We start from the raw sequence: 20,054 nt of genomic DNA on the forward strand, positions 1-20,054 counted from the left end.
AACAGGCAAAGAGCATCTCACTAAATTTAAGGCAGATGATGCAGCAGATGATCCAGCAAGTGCAACTGCAAGTCACAGAACTCCGGAGTAGCATCCCTTATAAAAATGGTCTATAGACTTTCTATAGACTTTTTATAGACTCTATAGACATCCTATAGACTTTTACTTTTGTCTATAGACAGTCTATAGAAAATCTATAGACTAAAGTCTATAGCTGTCTCAATTTCCTTTTGTCCATAGACTATGTATAGACTCTCTATAGACTAAAGTCTATAGCAGCCTCAATTTCCTTTAGTCTATAGACGGTCTATAGATTCTCTATAGACCTAAGTCTATAACTACCTCAATTTCCTTTTGTCTATAGACGGTCTATAGACTATCTATAGACTAAGGTCTATAGCTGTCTCAATTTCCTTTCGTCTATAGACGGTCTATAGACTCCCCATAGACTAAGGTCTATAGCTGTCTCAATTTCCTTTCGTCTATAGACGGTCTATAGACTCCCTATAGACTTAGGTCTATAACTACCTCAATTTCTTTTCGTCTATAGACAGTCTATAGACTCGCTATAGCCTAAGGTCTATAGCTGCCTCAATTTCCTTTTGTCTATAGACTCTCTATAGACAAAAGTCTATAATTGCTTCAATTTCCTTTTGTCTATAGACGGTCTATAGACTCGATATAGACTAAGGTCTATAGCTGTCACAATCTCCTTTTGTCTATAGACGGTCTATAGACTCTCTATAGACCAAGGTCTGTAGTTGCCTCAATTTCTTTTTGTCTATAGACGTTCTATAGACTAAAGTCTATAGCTGGCTCAATTTTCTTTCGTCTATAGATGGTCTATAGACTGTCTATTGACTAAGGTCTATAGCCTCAATTTGCTTTCGTCTGTAGACGGTCTATAGACTCTCTATAGACTACGGTCTATAGCTGCTTCAATTTCCTTTCGTCTATAGTCGGTCTATAGACTCTCTATAGACTACAGTCTACAAATACCTCAATTTCCTTTCGTCTATGCACTGTACACTATAGATAGTCTGCTGTCTATAGACCAGTCTATAACAATCCTAATTTTATCTAACAATGTTCGATACACTGACTTTCGACTAAGTATAGAACAATGCCAATTTATTTTTGCACTGCATGCTGCGGGGACCTGCATCTGGTGACCGCAACTATGTCGGGAGTCCTCCACCTCCTTCGCTATTACGGAAATTAAAAAAGTATTGCGTGAGGACATTACAACACCCACCTGTATATTTTCAGGAGCCTTGACAAGCTCCTTTTCGTTATATCGTGACGTATATTGTCAATACAGTTAAATATTTAATGCTAACAAGTAAGCCGCGGAAAGGCAGCCGTTCTTGAAGTAAAGGCGCCGCAAACTGTACTACATCGAATGAATACGCTGTCCCTTAAAGGAATCGCTCGACACAGTTCCATTCCATCTTTCGATCGTTACTGTCCAACGCGCTGAAATCAGACACATTTCATCAACGCTTCTACATTTCTCTTTAAAACGTCCTGAAAATAAAGGGGGAAAGACGGGTGTGAGAATTCAAGGAAGCGCCCATCGCTTAGAAACACCTCAGAATAGTCTCAAAGAGCCTGGTCCTCTGTGCGATTAACATCTCCCATTTATACCTTTGCAGTTTGTATTCACGTGAATAAGTTCACCGACGCAACAATCAGAAAGCCAGTATTTTTTCGTTCCTACCCTTGCACCTGTTGCTTCGGAGCCGATGACACGCTGATGTCGAGCAAATCAGTTTTCTAAACACGAACACACGCAAAAAAGACGTTATGCTATGCAACATTATAATTATTATTTGAGAATTGTACCACATACTATTCGGTGGGAGATGCGGCGCGTATACAGTCAAGCAGTTAGATTTCGGTTCTCTTTTCACGAAAACAATAAGGTTTTTGAGGGTATGCGAAGAATTCACGCTTATAAACCAGTTACCTTCTATGGTCTTGGATATCAGATCAAGCTCCACACGGAAAGAGTGCGAGCGATAAAGATACGACCGTGAAATGGGTTTCTGTTTCACGTTTTACCGTTTTACCACGAGACGGCGGAAAATCATTCGGGCTGCAAACAACCCTGTGCGCGGCTGCATCGGTGGAGTCGGCGTTTTTTTCGCGGATTACGTTTTCTTCAAAATCCAGCTGCATCGTCCGCTTACGGTAAGTCTATACGTTTATATTTTATTCATTTGGTCTCCTAAACCACTCTAAGCAGAGCTGTGTGTGCAGAACAGATTATGTGCGCAGTGACAAACGTCCTATCTTCGTTTCTAAGGCGGAAGCCATCGGGTTCTCGACTAATGCCGCTTATCTCTGTGCCGCTGTCTTTACTAACGCGCGGAAAGGCAGTCTGTGCGATGCCCTTGATGATAAGCCGCTCCTCGCGAGCTGTCTACTAGAGTTTTCGTGTTTCAAGGTAGACGCGCGGCCAGAAATGTCGTTTAGCCTGTGAATGACGGCCGAAATGGAACTGTGCGGTAGTTAGCGCCGTGTGAGCTCAATTTACTTTGCACCTCCGAAAACGTACTTACATACACTCTCGTTCTGTGGTGGATTACATTTATTTTCTAATCTTTGTGTTATCGCTTGTCTGGACCTTGGAGTGCTGTTCTTTTTGAGGTGTGCATTTCCTTCCTACGTATATGGACGCTCGCTCGGTGCGCGTCGTGGGCGCCGACGTTTCAGCAAAGGTGTCTTGTAACGCTACAGACTGGAGCGCGAGACGTTTGTCAAAGTTGTAGTTAAGCAGCGCTGAAGGAATTCTTTTAGTGTGATGGTATAAAATTCATTGCCCGCGCGACTGGCCGGCGTGCTCAAACACCGCGAAGAACCCACGAGCTCCATCCTGTCTCCCCGTCGTTGCACACTTACGGATTCCTCCATGTCTGTCATCAGAGCCGTTGGCCGCCCCCGCTCGCCTGCGGGCACTTCATTTTGAAAGCTGGGTAAAGGTCGGCTCGACAAGAGGTGGCTTACATTTCTTTCCGAGTGGTTCGTTCATGAATCCCGCTCACGCGTGCACAGATTTCTCTAATACCATTTGCGCGAGAGGCAAAGTATGTGTTTCTGATTTCAGACTGCTAACTTACGAAAGCGCCGATGTAATTCGCCGCTTATTTGCGCCTAAAATTAAATTAAGCTCTCGTGTTACTATAGCTGCACCTCTTGAAAGCGTTAATTGCTTCATTTAAATACTTCGTACTTTGAGCGCGTTCAATGCTTTCGTTGATTTTTCTAGCAGCGTTGGGTTAGGCTACCTCCATACAAGAAACACACCTCTTTACGGCGCTGTTGGGGCTGCACTTGAAGGAAAGACTAATTGAATTTCAGACGGTATTTTATCGTGACAGTAATTTGTTGTCTTAAACTCGCGACTGCTTTTGAAACGGCGCAGCTGCAGCCTCTGTGTGCAGTATGGGTTTTCTGAATAATGAGCGCGGCATGGAAGCGCTGCAACCCGCTTGTTTCTAAGAGCACGCGCAGATGTATGAGTATGCTGTTCCATCTTTGTGCTTTAAGTTATAGGCGCAAATCTGTGGTGAACTGGTCGCTTCTGCCTGCCGGTTTTGTATAGCTTGTGCCCGTTTGAGTATCGACTTACGTACACCCGGCCAAATCTTTAACTGGCTCTGGTGTTGCATCGATAAATGAACCTTGTAAAAAAGGTGCCTTTTGGCTACACTGCTGGCATATTCATGTTGTAATTTGACACGTGAGATGGCATTTCATAGTTTCTTTTTGTTAATATAACGTTTGAGTGGAGTACGTGCGTGTTTCGATCAAAGTTATCAGAAATATTCATCGTCTGCTGCTACGAACAGCCGAAACAAGTGGAATACTCACCAGTGGTTCTGGTGGCGCATTTGCACTAATCTGGGTAAACGACTTGTCCGCCATGAAAGGAGTGGTAGTTTACCCAGAGGATGAGGCCATATGGACCAGATTCATTGCTGCGTCTGCCGCTTGTTTCAGCTGTTGTAGTGGCAGACGAATATTTCTGATAACGTTGATCTAAACACGCAAGTGCTGCACTCAAACAATATATGAACAAAAAGGAACCACGAAATGACATTTCACTCGTCAAATTACAGCATGAATATGCCAGCAGTGTAGCTAAAAGGCACCTTTTTTACAAGGTGCATTTAGCGATGCAACACCAGAGCCAGTTAAAAATTTGGCCGGGTATACCAGGCTTCACGCAGGGTATTTTGAAGCGCTTCTTCTATAGCGGTTATAAGAATAAATGCTGCAATATTCTTTTTGGATCCCTGTGTAAGGTGCGCTGAATCTGTATTTTATGGAGGTGGCATTCTTAACACCTCCTTGCGAGTCAATGCAGATATGTGGCACAATTGTTCAATGTCTTCTGTTACAAATAATGTAAAAGGATTGCCATACAGAAATCAGTATCAGTACTGGATTCAGAGTAGAGTGCTCCAGGGATTACGGGTCTTTGTTACAATGTTTTATGAAGACACTTATAATCTGTCGTGTATTTACTGAAATGATTGCGCCGGCGTGATAGCTCAGTGGCTATCATGTTCGTCTGGCGACCTGAAAGATGCAGGTTCGATTCCGGCCTATGCGGTCGCATTTTAATAGAGGCAAAATGCTAAAGGCTTGTGTACTCTGCAGAGTTGGCCGAAATTATTCCGCAGCCTTTCACTTCAGCGTCCTGTGTCGCCTTGGGTCTTTGAACCCCATAAAACCAAACCAAAAGATCAAGATTGCCTTTCTAGAATGGCATAGCCAGGATATGCCTTTCATTGTAAAGCACATGTGTAGAGATGGTATGGGAATTTTTTTTTTTCAGTTCCTCTGTTATTTTTTTCCTTTGTGCTGTACAGGTGAACATGCCCGGATGATTGACTGCAGACAACAGGCCGCAAGAATGCTTCTGAGGAAACTAGCGGGACTGTTACTTTCAACATTTATGTTATTGTGCATTCTTATGGTCCATGTATTGCATATTCCCGGCCTGGATAGCTTGGAAATAAAACTAAATTTGTAAGTATATTGATTGTGTCATTTGTGAACTCTGGTGACTTTTTGCAGTGGTTGTAGACTGTCTATAGGCAGTTTATAGATAATGGTCTACTAATAGTTTAGTAGACAGAGGTCTATAGACTGTCTATAGACAAAGGTCTATAGCACTGCCAGGCCACACACCTATGGAATGTCTATAGACAGTCTATAGACATATGTCTACTGGACCAGTAGACTTTTGTCTGTAGACTGTCTATAGACAGTAATCTACAGGAAGTCCATGGCCATAAGTCTATAGGTCGTCTATAGTCCGTCTATAGACAAGTGTCTATAGACGGTCTATAGACAACTGTATAGGAAATGTATGACCATAAGTCTATAGATCGTCTATAGACTGTCTATAGACATGTGTCTATAGACTTCCTATGGACCTATAGACTTTCAGTAGACATTTGTCTATAGACTGTCTATAGACAAAAGTCTACTAAAAGTGTATGGCCATAAATCTATAGACTGTCTATAGACCAGTCTAAAGGATTTGTCTATAGACAGTCTATAGACTTCATAGACTAAAGTCTATAGACAGTCTATGGACTTTCTATAGAAATTTTTATAAGGGATCCGCAAGCAGAAACTCGTCGAGAACATTAGAGAAAAGGCCTACCACTGCTCTGCGTTGGCAGCCCTCGCCAACTCACCCGCAAACAACACTGAAGCCTAAATATGGCCATCAAAAACTTAGGCAAGCAAGAAACCCTAGACATATGGCAATGGAACTGCAGAGGCTACCGCAAGACGCAGGGCCTACTCCAACAACACATCCATACACGACAAAGACCGCCCGACATCATAGCGCTTCAAGGGACGAGCACTACGCCAACACTCGCAGGATATACGTCCTACGAGACTCAAGAAAAAGGAAGAACGGCCACCCTAGTCAGTAAGACGCTCATCGCCATAAACCACGACAGGATAGCCGACAACGACGTAGAACACGTGGTAGTAGAAATTACACCAAAGAAGAAAAGAAAGAGAGGAAGAAGAAAAAATTGTGAATGCATAAAGCCCTCCAAAACAAAAGAAAGCGAAATTCCATGAACTTTTTCCTGGCGGACGCAAACTAGCACGAAACAACACGCTAATGATACTGGGAGACTTCAATGCCGTGGACAAAAGCTGGGGATACAAACCAGCTAACCCAAAAGTTAAAGCACTCGCAGAGGCAGCAGAAAACACTGACTGCAACCTCCTCACATACTCAGACACTCCAACCAGAATCGGAAACAGCGTCAGTACCGACACGTGCCCCGACCTCACATTCATACGGGGAGAGGAACAGGCAGTGTGGGAGAATCTGTTAGAAAATCTGGGCAGTGACCACTACATACTCAAGACGCAAGAAACCTCAGACAGACTAAAGCGCCAGCTGGGATCGGCAAAAATCACGGATTGGAGCGTTTTTCAACAGGCATGCGACGGGAATCTCGCCGCGGACGGGATCCAATCAATAGAATGGGGAAACATGCTCAAAGAAAACAGCGCAAGTACACTAAAGAAATCGCGCGAACGACGCAGACACCTGAGGTAGACGAGAGGCTGCTCAAGCTGTGGGAAGCTAGACGCAGGCTCACCAAGAGGTGGAAGAAACAAAAGTAGTGCAGGAAACTAAAACTTGAGATCGTAGAAGTCACAGCGAAAGCAGAGGAGTACGTGGCACAAATGGCAAGGCAAAATTGGCTACAATTCAGCGACTCTCTCAACGGAACATTTAGCACAGAGAGGACGTGGCATATCCTCAAGGCTCTCATAGATCCAACCAATACCAAGGCAGAAAACAACACAGCGATCTACCGGTTACTCCACCAGTTCGAGGGACCAAACTTCGGGGACACAAACCCAGCAGCTTACGCAGAGCGCTACCGGGGAAGAGAAAACGATACCCTGGACAGACCCATCACGCGAGATGAGGTCTACGCAGCGATTTGAAACACAACCAGAAACATGGCCGCCGGTGCAGACAAGATCAATAATGCACTCATCCGCAACCTCAGTGATGAGCTAGTCGCAGAATTAACCGACTTTCTTAACAAACACTGGGAAGCGGAGACCATCCCCGAGGAGTGGAAGCATGCGGAGGTAGTGATGATTCGTAAACCGGGCAAGAAACTACAAATTGAGAACCTCGGACCGATCTCACTCACATCGTTCCTAGGAAACCTGTACCAACGAGTGGTCACGCTGAGACTACAACAGTACATGGAGGACAACGAACTGTATCCCCACAGCAATTTCGGTTTCAGAGCAAAGCTATCGACCCAAGATGTACTACTTCAAATCAAAGAAGAGCTACTCTGGAACGTCCCCAAGCGCGGAGAGAACATAATAATGGCATTGGACATCAAGGGGGCTTTTGACACTGTAAGTCACGAGGCTATCCTTACGGGCATGAACGACCTGAACTGCGGGAGGAGAGTCTACGGCTACGTCAAAGCCTTCCTCTCACACAGAACGGCAACGATTGGCCTGGGGGAGCTCAGATCAGACAAATTCCTTACTCCAAACAAAGGAACACCTCAAGGATCGGTCTACGCTCTTCAACATAACCATGATTGGCTTGGCAAAACAGTTAAAAGCAATCGACGGCATACACCATGCCATGTATGCCGACATCACCATCTGGGTCAACACAGGCTCGCTCGGAGAGAAAGAAGAGAAATTACAAAAGGCAGCCACCTGCATACAGAACTACGTCAGAGCAAGAGGGCTAGCAAGCTCCACCGAGAAAGGCGAGCTCCTAAGAGTTTGGAGAGGAAAACAAAATCACACAGTCCCCACTAGCGACGACTTAAAGTTAAAAGTCTACCTGGAGGGGAAGTCGATACCAGAAAAAACAGTCATCAGAATCTTGGGGATGTGGATACAGTCAAATCACCGCTGTACCCACACCCTTGCCCTACTCAAAGCATCCACTCTACAAGTGGCCCGCATGACCACGCGCATCTCACACAAACGTCATGGCATCCGAGAGGAGGACACACTCAAGCTCGTTAGAAGCTTGGTAGTCAGCCGAGTGACATACAGCCTCCCCTACTACAATCCCATCAAGAGTGAGGTACAACAGGCGGACGTGATCCTACGCAAAGCCTAAAAACCGCACTCCACCTTCCTCACAGCACTTCAACCGAAAAGCTCCTAGCCCTAGGACTACACAACACTTTCGATGAATTGAGAGAGGCACAACTAGTCTCCCAACTGCGCAGACTACAGCAGACCCCACCTGACAGGGAGCTCCTAAAGAAACTGGGCCGCGCAGATAAAATTCAAGAGATACAGAGGACAGAAACAATCCCGGACGAATATCGCAAAACACTAAAAGTAACGCCCATACCAAGGAACATGGATCCCAACCTGTACAAAGCGCGCAGAGAGGCAAGGGCTGAATACCTACAAAATACATTAGCACCCCAAGAAACGACGGTATACGTGGACACAACCACATACACCAGAACAGCGGGGTAGCACAACAGCAATGCGGTAACAACGGTGATTGACTCGACCTTCTGCGAGCTCACCAGCGCATCACTAGCAATGGGAGGGAGTGCTTTCCAGCGATCGCCGAATCGACCAAGAAGGTCTGATTCGGCGAGCACAACTGGCAGCAGCTTCCAGCGGAGCCCTGGACTAAGGGCAGCCGACCTTTGTACAAGTAGATGGACGAAGCCATCTGACAGCCGCAGAAGAAAAGCAAATCTAGAGCTTAATAAAGTTTTGCACTCACTAGCTCACTCGCTCACTCGCTCGCTCACTCACTCACTCACTCACTCACTCACTCACTCACTCACTCACTCACTCACTCACTCACTCACTCACTCACTCACTCACTCACTCACTCACTCACTCACTCACTCACTCGTGAGGGACCTGCACCCCCTCCGCGAGCTGGGCTTGTTGGCCGCACACACCACATGTGTCCGGTCTTGGGCCGGGGCAGGCGTTCATACGGTGACCGACAACAGCGCAGTGACCGCAGGCCGGGATGGTGCGCTGGTATTTGCGGACTTGAATGAGGATGCACTCGTAATGTACGTAGCGCGGCTTCTGCTTCCCGAAAAATGTTATTCGGGCCTTGTCTGACGTGCCAAATTCGCGTATCTCCAGAATTTCGCCGTGACGCCACTGGAGACTTGAGCGGAGGGATTCCGCTGTATCTGTATTTCGTACGGTTACCACGCCGTAACAGACGTTACCACCGTCTTGCCTCAGGTGGCCCGTAAGTGGGACTTTCTTATTCTGCAGATTTATCACGAAGTCTCCGATAACTCTGTCTTCAATTTCGGCTTTTGGAGTGTAAATTAGAATTAAGTTCTGATCGCGTACCGGAAGAACGGTGAAGGATTGCGAGGAGTCCGGTTCGAGGTAGGCTATGAACACCCGTCCGTATCTGTTCTCCTCAAATACCTCTTGCAATGATACTCGAGTTGGCGGCTTGAGGACTACCACGAAGTCTTCGGTTGTAGGTTTGGGTAATGGCTGCAGCCTCCACGTTGTAAGAGCCCGGCCCGTTGTGCATTGAGCGGTGTTGTCGCAGCTGGCGCCGGCGGCGGAAGCGGCAGGGGAGGCCGCGTAGACGGACGCCGCTTTTAGGGCACGGCCCTGAGATCGGCGAGCTACCGCGGCAGCCAGGGATATCACCCGGAGGCGATGACTTGGACCACCGTTCATCCCCAGAACGGGGGCTCACGCGAAGCGCGGTGGTGGTGCAGGTAGTGAAGCTTTTCTCTTCAAAAAAAAAAAAAAGTGACAGCGCTTTGTTATATTACCGCGATGCCCACAATGAACAGTGTATATTACCTACAAGAATGAAGCTATTTCGGGGCAAGGAATTACTCATCATTCGTCATTAAGCCTCTGATGAAACTAAGCGTGCGCACCAAGTTGTACAGCTAAAGAGTGTCTTTTCATTCCTTTCTTTGAAATACCAGCTCTCACTACAACCAGATGGCCGCCTGCAAGTCTCAATTTACTCCGCTCATAACTCCCCTCCGTGCAGTGTAGTGATTGTTCGATTGTGTTGACGGGTCACTTGTATAGCCCCTTCAGACCCGCATTATGCTCTGCCACCGAGAAACAATGCCTATACTTAAACACCGAAAGAGAGCTGACAAGGACTGTACCACCTCCCACGATCGAGAGCGGTACGGTTGGCCGAATAAAAAAAAAAGATAACAGCACGTACAAATCGAAAAAAAAAACAAGCAGTGCGACCCAACGAGGCAGAAGAAAAGCGCCACCATCGCGTGTAGGAGAGTACGGCACGACATTCTAACACATCACGGGCGCAGCTTTGCAAGGCTCGGGAAAGGGCGGAGGTACTGTCGCAATTCGACTGTGTTCGCCAATACGACGTGCATTTTGCACCGATGATGTCGGTCGAGGAACTCTCGTGTGCAGTTTTTGCAGAAAGAGCTTTGGTGCTGCTTCGGGCCGTCGATGCTGACTTGGAGACCGCATGCTCGTGACTGATAATGCGCTGACACATTTTGCCTTCTCAATACGATAGAGAGTGCGGTACAGATTGCGTTGCCTGCGCGAGACGTGTTCCGTCAAATAATTTTAAAGTTTCAAGACATTAGGACAAGCACCTCGCGTTCACCTGTACAATGCGGGGCCAACCTTGTATCGATGTCTTCGAATCATCTGCCGTTGAGATCACGGAGTTGGTAATTAGAGTGGGTTGTATCCCACAAGAATTGCCCTTCTGCGACCATCACTATAGGATCGCTCTCTTGGCTGGTCGAAAAGAACGCCAGCGTCTTCGCACGAGCAACTCTAAAACTTTTCTGCCGTGGTGTGAAACTCGTGCGGAATCATTTCTGGCTGTCGCGCTCATTCTGCGAGGCGTCCAGACCGCAGAAGACGAGGCCCATGACAAAGGATGGGCCAAACAGGAGGGCGCTGAGCAATTTTAAAGTAGCGGGAGGGGAGATCGAGTTCCTTCATGGCCGCCGGAGTTGTGTAGTGCTGGGTGGGCTTTCAAACTTGACAGATGTTGGCACAGTCGCTGCCTGGAAGCAGGGTTAGTCGAGTGAAAAGGTCGCGGTTAAAACAAAGTATTTCTCGCAGTAGAAGAGCTGAGACCGGCGCCAGTTATGCGTCGTTTTAATATCAAGTTGAAACACCCGCTACTCACGTTCGCGAACGCTTTTGAATCCGCAATTCAATACGGTTGTCTTCAGGGCAATGAATCGCCTTTTTCACATTTGCAAGTATGGAAAGGGGTATTGAATATAGAATTGACATCAGTTCAGTAATTTTGAGAAAGAATTTGAAGGTGGTTTTTTTTCGACAGCTGTCTTTACTGTACACTGCACACACTGCGTTCGTGCCGTTCGTGCAGCGTTGACTGAACGAGGTGATAAGCGACGCGACGCGCGATGGCTTCGCGCGATGGCCTGGGAGGTGCTGTCGCTGATGGCTCCGGTTCTGGGGTTGAGGAAGATTTCAGCCACTGCTCGGAAGCCACTCGCGAGGTAGAAAGCATTGCGGGTGCCCGACCTCCGATCTAGTTTGCGAGAAAAGTTAATTTTTATTTCATATTTTCAGCGGAACCCTTCGTGGCGCTCTCTTCGTCGCGGGTATGGGTCCGAGGGTTTGCACTTTTCTATATTGAATTCCAGACAATTCAGCCGTCTTTTTTCGATGTTTATTTCGGTTTTTTAGAAAAATACTAATTTCTATAGGTGAAACTCCAGTTTTTTTTTTCTAGCTAATGTCGCTTTGTTTACTATATGTTCAAGTCACTTGGAGCCGCCGCGGTGGCTCAGCGGTTATGGTGCTCGGCTGCTGACCCGAAAGACGCGGGTTCGATCCCGGCCGCGGCGGCTGGAATTTCTTTGGAAGCGAAATTCTAGAGGCCCGTGTACTGTGCGATGTCAGTGCACGTTAAAGAACCCCAGGTGGTCGAAATTCTCGGAGCCCTTCACTACGACGTCTCTCATAGCCTCAGTCGCTTTGGGACGTTAAACCCGATAAACCAAACCAAACCAAGTCACTTGGAGTCTATCATGACCTTGCTAGCATCACGAGCAGTCGATTTTAAAGTAATTAATGCACAAAGGGTCTTACCTACTGCTGTGCTTGCAGACGAGTGTTATCGCTATTTTAAATGTAATGAAATTCAGTGATGGTGCTTCCCGATAATAACGCAAGTGGAAGTTTGTTATCTTCCATTGTTCAGAGATACACCCCTTGGGCAAAGGGCGTATGAGCAGGGGTGGTTAAGAGTTGGATAAAAACAAATCTTCACTAGTACAGCACACTTAGTTATAGGACAATCGATTCCACTCTGCCGAAGTTCTTGCAAAAAATGAATTATTTTTTTATTTTTGTACATAGTGCAGACCATGGCTAGGTCCAAGTAGGAAGGGCAGGTTCACGAAACGTAAAATTAAAGCAACGAAAATACAACAATACAGCAAGAATAATGTAGTAATACAAGAATACTGCAGTGCAAGACGGAAGCATCATAAGACCCTGTCCACGAAGCCTCTGTAACCAAGACGTAAAGAGCTGACGTTACCAGGGCGTACACGTCACGCATGTAAACTTACACACGCCACTGGACGGAATAATGGTCTTTCAGCCTGTCACGCGAAATTTTAGCGTACCGAATACCCAGCACAGTGGAGCCTACGGACCTCGTGCCGGAGCTTGGCGATGGCCTATAGAACACCATGATGTAGTTTATATCAGGATGTGGGGCGCCAAAGCTGTTGACAAAAAAAAAGAATGCAATAAGGCCAAAGCTACGTGTAAAGGTGACTGGTAGAGATGGATCTAAATGAAAAGCAGTACAGTGCCTCTAATTCAAAAAGTATTCCTCAAGCATGGTCTAACAAAGTGTAGTGCAGTTCGAAGCTCCCTGACATGGAAATGTGACGCTGGTGGCCACACGAACAATTTACGTTGCCCTAATTACCTAAGCTAAATGTTGTATGTTTTTATATCAAATAAATAACCATACGCCGACTGGCGTGCACAGAACTCTGCGCCAAATACTGAAGCAGGTGCCTCGGGTAACGCGAGGGGTTCGTGTATTGTCCCCGCTGGTAACAGTATGCAGCCGTGGCCACATTACCACAACATTTCAATCATTGCCACTGTACGCTTCAGTTATTTGGAGACCACCAGGCTGTGCTCGCAAAGGCATTCAAGCTCAGGGGATGGAGTGCTGGTATATCTGAATACTTTTCCCGTACTCTCCGTGATAAGCGAAAAAAAAAATTATGGAATTATGCCAAACAAAATGGCGAATAAACCGTGAAAGCAGTTCTGAATATAATAGGCTTCACTTGGGTAGTAGGCGTTTCCTATGGGACAGCGAGGCCGGCAACGTACGGGAGCAACGAAAAACTACTGTTCATTCTGCGATGTGCCCAGTCAGCACTTTGTCAATCAACTGCCGGAGTATAAAAAATAAAGTCGATGACTTTCACTTTCTTTGCGTACCGTCCAAGCAACCTTTCAACCTTTGTTCTGGGAACAAAATCGTGGCTCAATCCGACTATCTCAAGCACTCAAATATTTCTCGACACGTACCAGTGTTTTTCGTCGCGACCGTTGTGCACGTGGCGGAGAAGTGTTTATTGTTGTCCATAAAGGTGTCCCAGGTGCTCAAATGAAATTTTCTGATAGTGAAACTTTATTGGTTGTTTGCAAAGTAAGACTGCCGAACGGGAAAGCAGCGGGTCATTTTATAGGCCTCCTGGTCCTTGATATAAAGCAGCTCTGTCAAGTGCGACATCTAAGGCCGATCGCGGCGCCTCTGGTGGTGAGTATGCGGTGTTAACAAGCGAAGACACCCAGCTGAGCATTCTTTCCGTGGCACATTGAGTCAAGACGATCGCATGTTCGCAACTTGTTCATCATGTGGCACGTGTTTTGACTGCCTAATAGGGTTGCTGACATGTTTGTGGCGTCATTTTACTGCCGAATGTGCCCTGGTCGACGGTTTTCGAAGGCACGACCATGTCTTCAAAATGCAATTTTGATCGATTATTTACGCGCTAAGGAACTTTGCGCTGATATTCACGATGTTTACGTACAACATAAACAGAAAGGAGTAGAAAGGGGGTGAGCTGTCCTCTATCGCACTTCATTTTACTAAAGTGACCACGGCAGAGGACAGTTCGCCTAAATATATGCATATTCGTGTGTAGAGCATATGCAGGATTAAAAAAATGGCAGTCGTAATTCTCATTACGACTGCCAAGGAAGCCCCGGCAGCACGGACCCTCCGTGCATCGGCTGCCGCTTTCGAACTTGAAAGGGGCGCAGTAGGCCTGCGTCGATGATCCAAGGGAAGTCTCCGGCAGCAGGGACCCAACGTCCGACGGCTGCCACATCCATGCTTGAATGGCCAGACCTCAGCTGCGGTGTCTTCCTTCACAGCTCGGTTTTCTGACACGTCAGCCCTCCGCTCCTCATGCCTGCCTCGCACACACCATTCGCACATGCACACGCGAAACCCGGGGCTGGCACGCGCGGCACTTCGCTGCCCGACGCACCAATGTCGAAGAACCGCGTTCAACAATCCGTAGACGGTTTGGTGTGCACATCACACTGTTGTCGGTCGATTCTTGGCAAGATGCAGAACGATCAGCGACCGGTGCTGAAAGCAAGCTCTTCAGAAGGGCCAAGCGAATCTGGTCCGGACACCTGGGCGACAAGCCGGCGGAGCAGTGATCCTGGCCTCACGAGCGGGACCTGTTCACGGAAAGCAGCATGGAGTCACCTGCGGCTGAACACCGGACGAGAACTTGGTGGAGCCTGGTGTTCGAGCGCGCCCCGCATGCAAGCCACGCGGAACAGCTCGTCTTCGTGGCGCGTTGTCTGGCAGCGGGGGTGCTGTTGTGTTTGAGCACGCATTCCGCTGGCCCCCGTGAAAACCAGCGCCGTGCGGCCGCCATTGCGCAAAGCAAGCCCAGGCTCTTGGACATGCCGCGGCTTTCAGCATGATTCATCCTGGCTCTCCCGGCGCAGTCCCTTCCCCCTTTCCTCACTAGCGTCACCTCGAGACTCAACCGACGCATCGCCGGCCGCCCTTACCAGCCTGCAAAATTTCAACGGCCAGACACCTCTCGGCCATTCGTCCAATTCGAACGGTAGCCAGTGCCGTGACCTGATTGAAGGTTTCGAACGGCTGACTGTTGCAACCGTCACCGGAGGCTATAAAGCCAGAGCCGCGCTGAGCCGGAGCAGCAGAGGGTAGCAGACGAGACATCACGCCAGAGAGACGCGCCCTGCTCCTTTGTGCTAGCCCGTTGTGATTTCGGCCCTTGTGCCGGTTATGTAAAGCCGTTGTACATACTGTACATAAACGTTACGTTGACTCACCGTCGCCTCGACCGTTTCTTCGCTCAGCTCTGCGCAACAGCTGCAGCAGGCTGAGATGCGCCAGCCGCAACAGTGAGACAGCGTCGGAGGCCCATTCGTAACAGGGGTGCCAGCGGTGGGATGCCCCTTCGTAACAGTAGCGAGCTAAAGAAGGAAAAGTGTGCCTATATGAATACCCTGTCCAGCTCTGCTGCTGGAAGTAGAGGTGTATTATGGAAAAGGCTTAACGCTGTAATGAAACATTGGAGGGCAGCGAAAAAAAGACGGAACAGAACACAGCAGAAAAAATTCAGGGGGCACTTTGACTGTCTAAAGTGCGTAGAGGCGAAAGCGTTTTCCGAACCACTTTCGCTGCTTCGGTGGCACTGGTGGCGTCACATATATTTGAGTACTAATTACTAAGTGATGACAAATCACTAATTAATGGTTAGTTACTGATGAATGTCTGAATACTAATTAACTGCTAATTAATGACGCATAAGCTTCGCCTTTATGAGTGGAACGCGACAGCGTGTTGTAGCGCTGCCAGGGAGTCCACAGAACGCCACCACCCGTTCGGCGCGATACCTTGCCCTTTGAACACAACGCTTTTTGAGGAAAGGAGATGGCGCAGTAATTCTCTGTCATCTCGGTGGACACCTGAACCACACCGCAGAGGAAGGGAGGAAGTGGGAGTGAAAGAAGAGAAAGAGGGCCGTAATGAAGAAAATGAAAATTCTATTTGAGGAAAGGAAATTACGCATTAACTGTCTCACATATCTCGGTGAACACCATCTAAATTCAGGGGGCACTTTTTTGACCTAAAGTGTGGTCACTGAGTGTGGTTAAGATGTTAAGCTTCGCCTCTAAGAGTGGAACGCGACAGCATCTTGCAACGCTAGAACGTCATTGCCCATTAGGTTCTACCCCTCGCTCGTCAGTAAATTGGTTTTTGAGGAAAGGAAATGTATCTGTCTCTCATATCTCGGTGGACACCTAAACCTCGCCGGAAGGGAAGGGAGGAGGATGGGAGTGAGCGAAGACACCGTATTCACTAGACGCGCCTTTGTTCATTCCAAAACATCGAGCTGGCATGGCGGAGTGGATAGCATGCTCGTCTCGCACGCCGAAGACCGGGGTTCGATTCCCGTGCTCGACCAATTTCTTACTCGGTTTTCTTTATTTATATGGCCTGACTAGAAAAGTTAATTAGGATAATTGGGTAACTAAGCAATTAACTAAGCTCAGTCCCACTTACTTGGAGCATCACCATACGATCCCTTCAATTGGTTGCATGGTGACTAACCAAAGTACAATTGGCGCCGTTTGAAATTCGCGCACTGTGACGTCACGGCGGTTCCGACCAATTGAAAAGCGTGACATTTCTGTCGACAACTGCTGCTTACAACGATGAGACATTAAAGGCTTTCGCCTTAAAAACAGAACCGTAGGACGGGCGCTCACTAACAACTGTTTATAGTGAAGCCACCCCTCGCATTATAAAGCCATAATAAACCACATGACAGTCAGGTTTTGTTAGGTGTTTAGAACAGAATACTCTGACCGTTTTGCAGTCAGACAAAGAAGGGGGGTCTGTTCTAATGCCACGAGAGTCGTTTCATGAAAGGCAACGGCCTCTATTGACAAGAATTCTTTTTCTTGAGCATTCTTTTTCTTCGAGCATTCTTCGAGAATTCTTTTTCTCGAGCATTCTTTTTCTTGAGCAGTTTTGTGACTATGTGCAGCGTTTCAGGGGAGTTCATACAAAGTTGATTATAGGCGGTGATTTTAACTTGCCTCATATTGACTGGCTAAATATGACAGTATCGGGTGGCGATTTAAAACATTCCAACTTGCTTCTAAGCGTTGCTTTTTCATGTGACCTCACCCAGGTTGTTCGCGTGCCTACACGAATCACACCTTCATCGCGGTACACTTTAGATTTGTTGTTCGTTAGTCCTGCTATTTCCTGTACTCATGTTGATGTTATGAGTGGTGTGTCTGACCATGAACTAGTATCGGCAACTTTTCATTTCCAAAGTAGGTCTGAAAGCAATAATTCACCTGTTATTGTTAAAGACTTTAATAGAGCAGATGATGTGAGTATTCTTGACTACCTAGAGACACATTACCAGGGCTTTGAGACCCACGAGGACGTGAATATGTTATGGTCCACGTTTAAAACAATATGCTTCGAATGTCTGGAACGGTTTGTTCCGAACAAGCTCAAAAAGAAAAGACATAATCCATGGATTACAAGAGATATTATACATATGAAGCGGAAGCTAAAACGACTCAGGCGAATGCCTTCTCGGCCACTAGCTGTCATTAGAAGCTTACGAAATGAGCTCAGGAATAGGATAAAGCAAGCTAAAGACAACTTCTTTTCCGTTACCCTCGGAAACTTTCTCCAACTGGCACCGGCAAAATTTTGGAGGTTTATAAATGACAACAGGTCAAGTGAAATTTCTTTATGTGTTAATGGCATACAAGTTACAGATTCTACATATGTAGCCAATGAATTTAACAAGTATTTCCACTCAGTGTTCGCGCCTAAAGACCAGAGCATTGGTTTTGCAACCGAGGAGTTCCAGTCTACAATGCGCGACGTAATTGTGACTCGAGAAGGTATTTTTAATTTACTCTTAAACTTGGACGTGAAAAAAAGCAGTGGGGCCAGACAATATTCCTACAGCATTTCTGCACCGTTACGCAGAGTGGATATGGCACTACTTCCACGCAATCTTCACTGCTTCGTTGTCAAGCTCAGCACTGCCTGCCGACTGGAAAAACGCGCGTGCTGTACCTATTTTCAAATACAGTGATCGTACAACGGTATCGAATTACCGCCCCATTTCCTTAACTTCAGTTAGTTCTAAGGTATTAGAACACATAATTTGCAGAGAACTAGTTCAATATTTGGAAGAAACCCGCTTACTGTCAGATGCCCAGCATGGGTTTCGGCGCGGGCTCTCCACCATCACACAGTTAATTACTACCTGCCATGACTTTTTTCTTGCAATTAATGACAGAGGCCAAATCGATGCAGTGTTCCTGGACTTTGCCAAGGCGTTTGATGAGGTGCCACACAATAAACTGATACAAAAGCTTTATAACTTTGGAATAAACAGAATACTTATTGACTTTATTAAAGCCTATCTTGACAACCGTGCAAAGTATGTTAACGTAAATAATAGATCATCAGATAGCCTTCCAGTGACATCAGGTGTACCCCAGGGGTCTGTCCTGGGCCCGGTTTTGTTCCTTATTTATATCAATGATATTGTTCAACAGAATGGAAAGCTGGGCTAGTTGTAGGTTGTTCATGATGAAAATTTCTGGGCGCGAACAAACAAAGGACAGCGAAGAAACCACAGGACAAGCGCCTTTTTCACAACAAAAAAAGGCGCTTGTCCTGTGGTTTCTTCGCTGTCCTTTGTTTGTTCGCGCCCAGAAATTTTCATCATGAATGATATTGTTACCTAGATAGACCCTGGAATAGTAGTTAAACTTTTTGCGGACGATTGTGTTGTGTACACAACGGTCAGGTCACCGCACGATCAAGAACTCCTTAACGCGAATCTTGGCAATATTTACACCTGGTGCGAAAAGTGGGAAATGGCTCTGAACATAAAAAAATGCTCTGTTCTTCGTGTCTCAAACAAGAAGAAAACATTAGCTCACACATACAATATTGGTCGGGATGTAATTAACGAAGTATCAGTTGTAAAATATCTAGGAGTCACAATAACATCAACGTTAACCTGGAACAAACATATTGACAACATATGTTGTACCGCACCTAAGGCCTTATGGGGGATTCGAAGAAAATTGGCGACAGCCCCAACACAGGTGAAGCTCACTGCATACAAATCCCTGGTTAGACCGATTTTGGAGTACGCGTCATGCATATGGGACCCCTACACCAAAACAAATATAGATAAGTTGGAAAAGTACAGAGAATGGCCGTCCGTTTTATTTGCAACCGCTACAGACGAACAGATAGCGTAACACAGATGATTAATCTCTTGGATCTTCAGACCCTCCAATCCAGACGCACAGAATACAGGCTTAAGTTCTTGTACCTCCTGTACAATAATAAGACAAAAATAAACAAGACTCTCTACCTTACTCCTGCACCTCGAGCTAACACACGGTTTAACCACGGGAAATTCTTAAAAGAATACCAGGCTTGCATCGATTCATTTAAATATTCCTATTTTCCTACGACTGTGTCCGACTGGAATAAGCTACCTCAGAATGTTGTCGATTCTTCTGACGAAGTGGAATTCATTGCTGCTTTGAAAAGTTTGAATGTGTGACTTTTTTCTTTGACTTCATTTTGTATTTTTGGTATTGTTCATGTGTTTTTTTGGTATTATTCATCCATTTTTGGTATTATTCATGTGTTTCCCACTCCTGCTTGGACTCCAGAAGGAGTCTGCAGTATTCCTAAATAAATAAACATAAAATAAATAAAATAAATTTCAAACCCGTGCAGTTTCGCGCTCCTAAAAAGAAGTCGATGGTGCTTTTCCTGTTAAAGCGGTGCCACCTGAATCGTTTGGTGCCAAGATTTGAGGGAGGGGGGGGGGGGGGGGCAAAAGCTGGATGCCTGGAAATATTTTTCAGAGGAGAGATGCACAGACCTGAATGCCCTT

General features: G+C 46.5%; 1 long non-coding RNA gene across 1 annotated transcript; it reads left to right on the forward strand.

Moving 5' to 3' along the window:
* Positions 1 to 2,118: 2,118 nt before the first annotated feature.
* Positions 2,119 to 5,047, forward strand: LOC149345429 (uncharacterized). The gene is made up of 2 exons (XR_016282851.1): positions 2,119 to 2,193; positions 4,881 to 5,047. It is a non-coding gene; the product is annotated as an uncharacterized LOC149345429 (long non-coding RNA).
* Positions 5,048 to 20,054: the final 15,007 nt, after the last annotated feature.

This window comes from Amblyomma mixtum, chromosome 5 (genome assembly GCF_055824585.1).
Source record: "Amblyomma mixtum isolate Tamu chromosome 5, ASM5582458v1, whole genome shotgun sequence".
Classification (NCBI taxonomy): Eukaryota; Metazoa; Arthropoda; class Arachnida; order Ixodida; family Ixodidae; genus Amblyomma; species Amblyomma mixtum.